Source organism: Osmia bicornis, chromosome 16, assembly GCF_907164935.1.
Source record: "Osmia bicornis bicornis chromosome 16, iOsmBic2.1, whole genome shotgun sequence".
Classification (NCBI taxonomy): domain Eukaryota; kingdom Metazoa; phylum Arthropoda; class Insecta; order Hymenoptera; family Megachilidae; genus Osmia; species Osmia bicornis.
Window position 1 is genome coordinate 68,666 of NC_060231.1, and position 11,142 is coordinate 79,807.

Genomic DNA, 11,142 nt, shown 5'->3' on the forward strand with positions numbered 1-11,142 from the left:
GAAAAGGAAGAGTGCTGTTTCAATTAGAAGATTGAAAGGCAATTCCCTATTTCTTCTACCCTATTCTGAGCGCGATGGTTGGTATCGCTGCCACCAGTCTCGAGCGGGTTAACCACTCTTTTTACTGGAAATCGCGAATTTTTAAAATTGGGGTCGATCATGCAAATACATGGAAAAATAGTGGAAATAATGATTTTTGCAATTTTTTACTATTTTATTGTGTCGTATTTAAAACAACTTATGTTCCACGATAAGCACCTTTTCTCGCTTAGAAATTGGAAAGTATTTGCGATTTCCAGTAAAAAGAGTGGTCGATCATGCAAATACATGGAAAAATAGTGGAAATAATAATTTTTGCGATTTTTTACTATTTTATTGCGTCGTATTTAAAATAACTTATTTTTCATGATAAGCACCTTCCCTCGTTAAAAAATTGGAAAGCACTCGAGATTTTCGACAGAAATCATGAAAATGGGGTTGATCATGAAAATGCGTGGAAAAATAGTGGAACTATCGATTTCTATCGTTCTCTACAGTCTTATCGCGTCAGCTGCATCACCCGTTTCATTCTGTCATGTGCTCCGTGTTTCGCCAAAAAATTGTAAAGGATCGGAAATTACCAGGAAAAAGAAATGTAATTGACACTATATATTGTCGGACTACATAATGTGATTAATATTATCTAGTACAGTTGTTCAAGAAATTAAGTGAATTGCATATTGTAAGATTTTAGGTTATATTTGCCTATGGTGACATAAAACTAATTCATAGTAATTGGATATCAGTTTCTATCTTTTCTCCATAAGTCTTCGCTGAACAAGATTGTTTCTAAATGTTTTAATATTTTTTCTAAATGGTCTGAATAATAAAATATTTTAATTGGACTGTTGTAGTCGGATGAGATGAGTTTGAGATTTGTAAACACATGTGATACAAAATAGATGAAAGTGAATAGTAAAGTAACAACTGCGATATTACAACTTCTTTTTTTTATTTAGGAATTTTGACACGACAAGTGTATTTATTTGTAAGTAGAAAAGGACAATGCGAACCATGAATTAAATTCTATATTAAGGAAATTGGAATAGGAAATTACAATTTAAGAGTTTCATTTTCTTCTATTAATTTATTTACTTAAAATATGCTAGCATTAAATTGTTTTTATAGTCCATGATTTGGGAGCCAAACTCATCTAATTTTATAATCTTCTTTGGATAATTTGTTCACTGTATCCATCAAATTTTTCTACTCCGTAAATTCTTTGTTGTAATTTCCTCATTAATGTCAGAATATATGCTGAAAATAAAGAAACAGATATTATATTATTATAAATTGATACATTGTACTGCACAACATGAATTTGAAATAAAGGATGTATTGAAGAAAATAAGAATCCATATTTTTTTTACCTTAAACCTATTTCCAGATATATCTTGCGACAAAGTAATTGCATCTCTTTTCAGAGTACGTTTGTGTTATTTGTCTTGATATTTCATTCTACGTTGGTTAATTTCTTTAATGTATCTATTCAATTTTTGTACTTCATAATTTTTGGTGGTAATTTTCCTGTCAATGTCTGAACAGATTCTGAAAATATAAAAAGAATAAGAAGTCATAACATTATATATTGATACTTTATATTCAACTGCTCCTATATTTGAAATCTACCAAATTAATTATTAAATAATGGCATTATGATTTTGATTGTCGTATTCAAGTAGTGAAAGGCCTCTATTATATGCTCTTTTTGTTAATGTGAAAAGATACATGCTACTTTAGAAGGAGTACCAAGAGTATATATGAATGTACGTACCATGCCATGCCGTATTGTCAACAACATATAAAGTTCAAATAAACTTAAATAAACTTGCACGTATTTATTATTCAACAATATTATTCCATCTTGCTTCCCATTTCCTGCTATATATGATTCATTCTGCTTGTAATTTGGTAAGTACTTTTAAGATGTGATTCACTCTAACCTATACCTGTCAAAAGTAATACATAGTTTCCCTGACTGTATTTGCTTCATGAAACTTTGCGACCTTTTAGGGCTCGTCGAGTTGAACACGCCTATATCCCATTTTCGGTGTAGACGGTTAAGGGCACAGACTCCTTCGAGGCCTCCTCCGAATCGATGTAAGCGCCATTGGAAAGAATCGGCCAATCATGAAAACACTTAATTGAGAAATTTGACATTTGACAGTGTGACATCTAACGTCATTATGCAGAATAATAAACAAAAGTGAGGTGGCATAGTTGCCAAATCATATCATTTGAGAGTTTTTTCGCAGTGTTGCCGCATCTGTGACCATCTAGCAAAATGAATTTGCTCGAGCCGAGTAAGATTTTGATTCCTGGCGGATATAGAAAAGGATAGCACGAGAGAAAGAGAAGGAGTATCATGAATTGAAACAACGTAGGGCCGATCGGCGGAAACAGTGACTATAGATAGTAGAAGACTGGACATGCCTTTGTTCTCAAAGGCTCGTGAATTTGTGCCTCGAGAACGAGCGCCATCTGCTCTATCCTAATATAAAAATGTGAAACACTTCGCACTATAACAGTCTAATACGCGTTGACGATAACAGAAGATTGCTTCGGTACCCAGGATTGTACCCTTTTGCTTACAGCCTTCAGCTCAGCGTTGCCATATCTCAGTAGACAAAGAAAGAGAATACACGCAACGAGATAAAATGAGATAGATACATGTCAAAGGTATGCCGCAAGATATCTTATTTTGTCGAGCTATGCTCGAGTTAATTCCTAGAAAAAAAAACGTTATCCTGCAAACGAGAATTCAACTGCTGGCTCCTAATAAAGCATTACGATTGAGCATGTGCTATCGTGTGTTCACTTGCCAATACTGAAATATTACGGCATAGTAATGAATTAAAGTGAAACACCGTATATGTCATATAAACAAATGTTATAATGTAATCATCTGATATACTATCATCAAATGGTTTCAACAATTTTTTAATATGTTCTGAATCACTTTTTCCTTATACATGATTTACGGACAGTTCTAGAAATTGAATAAAAATATTATCAATGTAAAAAAAATTAATGTCTACAGAGGGATTTGAACCTGGTACAAAACCGTCAGACCTTAGCACTCTGATACATTGCCTCAGGACTACTAACACTATCGAAAATATGTACTTACTTTAATTTCCTTCATTTTCTATGCTCGTTTGTTGCATTTATAAATATTAAAGATTGCATAAAACACTTATTTGATAAAGAATGAAATTTCTGTATATATGTATGTATTCTTATATCTTTTCTTAAAGACGTACGGATATAATATAGCATTTACATATTAAAAAAGAAAAATTCTCCTCCCTTTTGTTTAAATACTTCACAAATTAATAATTATCAAGCTTTCATTTTTTTAAGAGGTTACACACTAATTAAAAATAAAATTGTCTCCGTGGGATTCGAACTCGACCTTCTGATTGTGACTTTTGCATTCATCGTCAGATTGCTCGGGACTCGCGTCAGAATACGTGAATTGACGGTGGAAAGCACCGAAGCGATAGCGCACACGGATGGAAGCAGATATATGCTTGTGTGTGAAGTGCGAATACTAGTTGCAATACATATGGAAACAGATGTGGCAACATTGCAGTCATACTATATGTGCGTGCGTCTCTTCACCTTACCGTAATCGATAAGGTAGTTGTACCAGTGAGGTATGGTAACAGAAGAACTGCCAAAACAGGCACGACTGTTATACCGACTGTGGAAACCTCTCTTCATACTGGGGCGTGCTCGCCCCAGAAATGACGACCCTTCGGTAACAAAGGCATGTCCAGTCTTCTACTATCTATAGTCACTGGCGGAAATATAGAGTCATACGCTACGGCAGATTCGATGAGACTCTGTAATACACATAACGTACGCGACTATAAAACTTATAGGAATAAAAACTACATGGCATTAATAATTTCAGGAAAGGAATTAAAAAGTAAAGACATGTAAATTGATCTATAATATACAATATTTATTGATTGAAATATAATCAATAAATATAAACAATGCTTCTTCTTTCTCCGCGACATTTACATCGTCGGTTACCATGACAGCTACTCCAGCCACGTGTTATTGAAATTTTTTTCATCTGAAATAATGAATTTTAATATAATTGTACCTGCATATGCAGGGTGTCCCAGTCTAACGATAAGTGTGACACAATTATATTAAAGTTCATTATAATATTTCAGATGAAAAACTTAATCAAGAAAATGCTATACGGTAGGAGGCGGCGGTGGCGGGCTGCCTATTATTGTTAACATATACTAAAAATATATATATGTATAAATAAACATTATAAATCATTACATTTCTTTATTTCTTATTCCCTTTTTGAAATTATTATGTCATGTAGTTTTCATTCCTATAAATTTTATGGTCGCGTACTTATGTTATATGTATTATTTCATTGCGGAGTGGACCGGCAATATGTAGTTACATTTATCGAGTTTTCACTGTATATGGTGCAAGTTTTATAATTCATTTTTCTGGCATACCATTTCAAGTATTCTACCTGTAATTTCATTGATAAAAAAATATGATTATAAATATGCATAAAAAAGTGTTATGGTTGCACACATTAGTAAGTATATGTAGTGTTTCATTCTCGGACCTCTTTCTCTCTCGAGCGCACTATTCTTTTCTATGTCTGGCAGGAATCAAAATCGGCTCGAGCCGATTCATTATGCTGATGATTACAATTGTAACAGATGTGGCAACAGCGTGACAGTAGTCTTACGATTAATACGTTGCGGCAACTATGCCTTACTTGTGGCTATATTCGCGTAGCCGTTGGTGGTGTCAAATTAGAATTTACATTTATCGACTGATTTGTGTTTTTATCGGTCTTGATGATAACATGGTCAAATATACCATAAATGCCCCTGACGGAGAATCATTGAACTATTCTTATGTCTATTTTACGTCTGATGCGTGCAAATCGTAGAATCGATTTTACGTCTTCCAGAAGTGATAAATTGTGAAAAATCGAATACGTCTCTCGCGCATGACGTATACGTGCATGCTTTACGTTGATTGTGTGAGTGCACGCATACAGGTCATGGCATAAGGAGTCTGTGCCCTTAATTGTTGAAAAGATATTAACAATTAAGGTTAGTAACTACTCATATTGAAAAGTATGACAAACTAAAGTATACAAACGGTTAGCTTCGTGGTAGAATGCATGAGTTGCAATCTAAAGGTCCACGGTTCAAATCTCTGGTTACCCATTTTTTTTTTAAATTATAATTTGTCTCTTTCGAATAACTATTACAGCTGTGCTATAATCTCTTCGCATTTATTAATAATTAATTACATGCGCTGCAATTTTTATAGAATTTAAGTTATGTTTTCTATCCAGTACGTACATTTGCATCGTTAATGTATTCGAAATTTCCAAGCGTTTATTTGTTACTACAGACGCACAATTATTGTAAATAGATACAAGTACTTGTACATAATTGTAAATAACTACATCTTACTGTAGCTACTTGTCAATACTTGTAAATATGAATTATAAAATGGTACGGTAGTATAAATGAATGTACCCTTTTTGAGTAAATTGAACTTGTAAAAAATAATTGTCTGTGTGTGTGTAATAACAAATAAACGGGTATAAATTTCGAATGGGGTAAGGATGTAAATGTACGTACTGGATAGAAAACATAACTTAAATTCTATAAAAATTACAGCATACCTAATTAATTATTAATGAATGCAATAATCATAGCACAGCTGTAATAGTTATTCAAATTATAATTTAAAAAGAAAGTTCAGGACCATGGATTTGAACCGTGGACCTTTAGATTGGGGGTCATGAGTTTCACCGTGGAGCTAACCGTTTATATGTGTGAGTTTGTCATACTTCTGAATGTAAGGAGTAACTAACTTTAATTGTTTATATCTTTTAAATCAATTAGCCGTCTGCCCCCAAAATGCGGTATAGGCGTGTTCAGCTCGACGAGCTCTACAAGGTGGCAAAGTTTATGTGAATGTAACGACCCAATAAGAAGCACAATACCTTTTTATTTCATTTTTCTTTATTATATTTCATATAAAGTGTCTAATTTAATTTCTATTGTTAATATTTAGTTTAATGTATATAATAATTTTTGTAATAAATAGTTTTCATTTTCGTCGATAACCAAGTCTATTAAATTCGCCGGTAAAAGTTTGGTCGATAAGTCAGACGGTAAAACAGTTATCGATAAATTATCGACGTCTGACCGCGAACGCGCCAGCGCAACCCCAGTAAGCATACGGTGGGGTAGAATTCTAGCGTGGGGATGCTGGACTACCACGTGATGGGAAAAACCCAGCTACCCCAAGAACTCTATGCGGAAAAAAAGTGCCGACTCAGCAAGATCTGAGTATAAATAGAGGCGTTCCGCACAGTTTCGATGCAGATCTTCTCAGGCCTCGACCTGAAGCAGACAATACTCTGAACAGTAGAGAAAAGCTTGCGCTGAACTGTTTAGGCAGCGATAGAGCGCGAGCTACAGCTATTTCCTACTCTTCCACTGGTGGAGTGCAGTACCGCAGATCAGCGGACCTCCTATCCGCGGTTCGCAACGTGTTACCCAGGTGTTACGCTAAGCCTACGTTTAAGTGTAAAGAGCTAGCGAGGAGCGGAGCTCCTTGAACGGCCTGCAATTAACACAGCTCTGGTATAACCAGAAACCGATTGCGACCCATAGGAAAGGTTAACTGGATTTTAGCGGTCTAGCACAAACCTCTGGAATTTAGTTTCCATAATCATTGTTGAAAACAAACAGAGTATTGACTGTACAGGAAGACCACGCCGCATTCGCGTTAGCGCTATCGATTATTACAATTATTAATTTCTACTTACATATATTAATTACTAATTACATATTTCTTACTGTATTCCTAATTTAGGGCGAACTAATTATAATTTTTATTGTATTCCTAATTCTAGCCGCACTTATTGTGATACTAGCGATTTTCATTTATATTATATTTCAATTCACTTACCTTATAATTTTTGAATAAACATATTTTCATTCGGTATCTAGCACATTAGTGTTTGGATTTCACTCCTTAACCGCAAACCACACGAACCTATAATCCCTATAACACAGAATACGAGTCACCTTCTAAGGGAACCGCTCTCCCTACAAGTCGGTGCAGTGACGTACTCACTCTGGGTCGTTACATGAATAAGTGAACGTTACACTTGTGGGTAGTTCCCCTTGTGGGACTTGTGTAGCTGTATAGATCCATTAGAGGTTGTGGAAACAGAAAACACACTAGAATTCACTACTGACTTTGAGATGTACTAAAAATTCTGAAAAAAATTACAATGGTCTGTGGAATGCACTAAAAGGTATGAATAATTTTTAGTTAATTTGGATATATTACCACCAACTCTTGATAAAATTGGTTAAAATATTAAATAGCATATTGAATACAATCCCGTATTTTCGGAGGCAGCCCAAAATTAAAAATTTTCTACATTGAAAATGACCAAAATCCTTTAATTCTTTGACATGGTTTTACATATTTTTCCTTCCTGCCCATTTATTACCAAGTCCACCATACTCCAATCAAATCATATTCAGCAGCATCATTCATTCATAAAATTTTTAATTTTGCGCTGCCTCCGAAAAGATTGCACTGTATTTAATATGCTATTTAATATTTAAATCAACTGAGCTGGTGAGAATTCATACAAATTAAATCAACATTATTTCATACTTTATAGTCAGTTTTTTTTCTATATTATTGTATTTCTCACTTTTTAGTGACGATCTGTATATTCTTTGCAGTGTAATAGCTATACATCGTACAACATTAGTATAACAACAGAGAATTGCAGCAAAAAGTTTGTTGTGAATGGGATTATCACGAAAACATCTTCTACAAAATGCGAAAAGTTTCATCGCGATTGGTACATTACCTGTAAAAAAAACGCCGAACATACACGAAACAGTACGCTTTTTTGCAACAAAAAATGGTAAACAATGAAAATATGCAAGATGATTTTTTATGGGATCAATCAGGAGACATGCCCTACAAGATGCAGAAGTTTTCGTTCCGATTGGTCTATCCATTTCGGAGTAATCGGTGAACATAAAAAAAGAAAAGAAAAAGAAAAAAGACTGATCGAATTCAGTAATCTTCTCCTTTCCAAAGTCGGTTAAAAAAAATTTAGCTTAATCAGACAAACAGTTCCTGAGATAAAAATTCGTATCTGAAGCCCGTTTTCGCCAAAATAGGCAACGTCGAAGGCCTGTAACTTCTAAACAAATCCTGAACTTTCAAAGTGATGATTTAATCCCCTCCGAATTTCACACGGACTACAACAAATTTCATTTAGAACAAAATCGCTGAAAAGTTATCGATTTGGCATGGAATAAACCGTATATAAAAATTAAACCGTATTTGGGCAGGTATAGCGACTGTCACCAAACCCACCATTATACCGCTATGGCTTTGACGACGGTCGTCAAAACTGCCAGATGTCGCCGAAACTGCCGATTCGTTGGAAAAAATGTCACCAAAACTGCCCTACAACATACATATACAGTGCTATATACATGTAATATATATAATAACTAAAAGAATCTAAGTAACTATTAAATTTAAATGTTTTTATATCGCGTGTAATGTTCGTGTGTTCTGATGCACTGCACTTTAAATTGTATAAAAACTGTTCTCTTTTCATTGCTGCCGTTTAACGATTCTGTTTTGCTGAGAGATTTCAAAATGCTGTCTGAAATTTATCGCCTAGTGTTTTATACATATTTGATCTGAGGGAGGGACTTTGAGTAGAACTTGTAAAAAGAATGTTACCCAATGAAAATTACTGAAAGATGTAGGAGGTGGACGGGTCCTGTCCTCTGGACACGCCTTGAGCGAAAATCCCAAAATCATGACATGTTAGCGACAGCTTATTTTTAAGGGTTATTGAAGGCAATTAGCCTGGCGTATTTCGTTTTCGAACGATTTATGATAGGGTCTTAGCCTGCGTGTGACCCAAGAGGGACGTCTGCAAGGATGCAATCCAGACGCCTGTCGATGGCTGGAGACTCGAAGTCATGTAGCTATCGGGTGCCATAGGATTGACTGTTTGAAAGTAAATATGGAAATGTTTGGGAAAGGCAAGAGACTCGACGTTGCTTTGCTTTAAAGTATAAAGACGCTATTCTTTAACGATCATGCCACGAAGTGGAAAGGGTCTGGGAAGCCTCTGGCAAGAGGACTGTGTCAAAAGACACGGCACTTACCCGAGAACCTTGGATCGATCGTGACTTCTGAGAGACAGATATCGGTGATCAGGTAGTTTTATTTATTTTTATTGCCCCTTGCCCGTCGCAGATGGACGAAAGCGTTTTATGATGAGTCCATTACTAGCAAGCAGAAAACGGAGTCGAATGCTTAGATTCAATTATGTTTTAGGTTTTTCCCCGATATAAATTTTAAAAACATGCCGTTGAAATAAAGTTTATATCCCCGGATAGCAGGGAAACACGTGTGGGTTGGAAACTAATATTGTGTTCTTAACACGTGCACGGACAGCAAGCGTTTTAATGAGCTACAAAAATAGACAGATGATTTCTTAGTAAACTAACTGTGATATCCAAATTTTGATTTAAAATAAATAACGCTATATAGAATTGAATGTTATAAATTTGATTATAATAGTTTATGAAAATTATCAATTTCTATGCTATAGCATTCATGTAATTTTAGATCACAATTAAATCAAATTTTACTATTAAAAAGAGAATAGTTATTGAAAGATACCATAGGTATAGGATTACGTGTAGTTACGGCACTGGCGCGGCGAGGTAGGCATACAGTGGCCGCCTGGCGGCAACGCGTCGTATTCACGTTGTCGATGGATATTTTCGTTATTTATTCCAACACCAAACCATACCAATGCTTTTTGTGAATGGTTTCTTCATCAGAAATGTTTATAGAATGCAATCCTGTATAGTAAACTCCTGCGAGATAAAAGATTTTTCATAAAAATACAGAAATAGCGCGTACAAACTACCGACGGCACCTCTTTTTCAAATTTTGACAAGCACTTACAAATATTAAAAATCATCAAAAAATATAATTGTTCATACAGACGTATAGAGGAAAGTCTCCTCTATCTTTTGATATAATCCTGAACTTCCTCGCATTTTTAGTTTTCATGTAATACTGCATTTTTTCCCACAACTACACGTTTTCACAAAAATGCCTGTTTCTCAAAAACTGTACGTACAGGAGTAAAACGGTTTGCAGATTCGTAATCAGTGAACAAAAGCCTATAAGAATCACGTAATGGATATTGCAGATCACAAAAAAAGTTCAAATTTGATGGACTGTGTAATATACTGATTCCTTCCCATAGATTAATGTACAGATAATAACAGTATCGTTATTACTATATCTACATTGTATCTAATGTAATATACTGATTCCTTCCCACAGAACAATGTTCATTTAATAACAATATCATTCTTACTGTATCTACATTAGATATAATGTAATATACTAATCCCTTCCCACAGATCAATGTACATATAATAACAGTATCGTTATTACTATATCTACATTAGATATGTAATATACATTTAATAACAATATCATTATTACTATATTTACATCAGATGCAATTTAATATCCTGATTTAATCCCACAGACCAATGTACATTTAATAACAATATCATTATTACCTTATCTGCATTAGATATAATGTAATATACTGATCCCTTCCCACAGATCATTGTACATTTGATAACATATTACATTATATCCTATATAGATGTAGTATCAACGATGTTGTTATTAAATGTACATTGATCTGTGGGACGGGAAGAATATATTACATTATAGCTGTTGTAGATATGGTAGTAATGATATTGTTACCAAATGAACATTAGTCCGTGGGAATTAATCAGTATATTACATTATATCTAATGTAGATATAGTAATAACGATACTGTTATTATATGTATATTAATCTGTGGGAAGGGATCAGTATATTACATTATATCTGATGTAGGTATAGTAATAATGATATTGTTTCCGAAATGCGTGGTCTGCGAGGTCGGAAAATGAAACACGCACCTTTATGGATTTATAATA

General features: G+C 34.3%; 1 long non-coding RNA gene across 2 annotated transcripts; it reads right to left on the reverse strand.

Moving 5' to 3' along the window:
- Positions 1–1,264: 1,264 nt before the first annotated feature.
- On the reverse strand, positions 1,265–2,092 carry LOC114882101. 2 transcript variants are annotated; one of them, XR_003790375.2, is made up of 3 exons: positions 1,814–2,092; positions 1,410–1,587; positions 1,265–1,296 (listed from the first exon to the last, which is right to left on the reverse strand). It is a non-coding gene; the product is annotated as an uncharacterized LOC114882101 (long non-coding RNA). The 2 variants fall into 2 exon arrangements; XR_006830181.1 differs by lacking the exon at positions 1,814–2,092 and having other exon boundaries at positions 1,410–1,662.
- Positions 2,093–11,142: the final 9,050 nt, after the last annotated feature.